The 1,057-nt window shown below is 38.8% G+C and overlaps 1 non-coding gene across 1 annotated transcript; it reads left to right on the top strand.

Moving 5' to 3' along the window:
• Window positions 1–223: 223 nt before the first annotated feature.
• On the top strand, window positions 224–330 carry LOC119046625 (U6 spliceosomal RNA). Its single transcript, XR_005082019.2, has one exon. It is a non-coding gene; the product is annotated as a U6 spliceosomal RNA (small nuclear RNA).
• The last annotated feature ends 727 nt before the right edge of the window (window positions 331–1,057 follow it).

Genomic DNA, 1,057 nt, shown 5'->3' with positions numbered 1-1,057 from the left:
GGGGACAGAGCAGGGAAAGGTACAGAGAATAAGTAGCATAGATGGTAGGTAGAAAATAGACAGAGAGAGGTTAAGAATAGTACAGGAAATGTAGAAGCCAAAGAACTTATATGTATGACACATGGTGGGTGGGAGGGAGTGTGCAAGGCGAAGGGTACTGAAGGGGGAGAAATGGGACAACTGTAATAGCATAATTAATAAAATATATTAAAAAAGAAATTCAGTGCTCGCTTTGGCAGCACATATACTAAAATTGGAACGATACAGAGAAGATTAGCATGGCCCCTGCGCAAGGATGACATGCAAATTTGTGAAGCGTTCCATATTTTTTTATCTTTTGTCCATCCTCTCGTAAAAGTGTCAAGTTGGGCTGAAGAATACGGTTAATACAATATACAGTCTAAAGATCACCTATCTCCTCTCTGCCAGCTGTGACTGTAAATATTATAAAAAACTCCTATGCTGTCATAAACCATTTTGCCTCCTCCAACAACTGATTACACATACACAATAAAAGGAGTAGGTGGAAACGGAGAACATCAAGATACCTGAAGGAGTCTGCACCACTGAAATTCACAGGTATTATACCACAGAGGTTCACACCATAAACCCAGGGAGTCAGAACAGATCAATTTTAGAAGCTGAGGCCAACAAGAAGAGTCTCACAAACAATGGGAAGACAAAGAAACAATCCCCAAATAAAAGAAACAGCAGAGGCTTCAGAAAGAATGTTAGATGAAATAGAGGCTAATCAACTAACAGATAGTGAATTCAAAGCACTGGAAGTAACGAAGTTCAAAGAGCTCACAATGAGCTACCAAAAAGTACAGGGGAGCTACAATGATCTCACCGCGAACTATATCAACATGAAAAAGGAAATAGAAAATATCAGCAAGGGACAAGAGGAAATAAAGAATACAATTTCTGAATTGAAGATCAAAGTAGATAGTTTCAAAAGTAGGATAGATGAGGTGGGGGATTGGATTAGCGAGCTGGAGGACAAAGTAGAAAGCATCTAACAGAAAGAGCAGGAAAATTAAAAGAAACTTAAAAAGAA

Source organism: Artibeus jamaicensis, unplaced genomic scaffold (assembly GCF_021234435.1).
Source record: "Artibeus jamaicensis isolate MK-2021 breed Jamaican fruit bat unplaced genomic scaffold, CSHL_Jam_final contig_335, whole genome shotgun sequence".
Classification (NCBI taxonomy): domain Eukaryota; kingdom Metazoa; phylum Chordata; class Mammalia; order Chiroptera; family Phyllostomidae; genus Artibeus; species Artibeus jamaicensis.
Note: the sequence above shows the minus strand (reverse complement) of the source record. Positions and strands in the feature narration are given on the sequence as shown.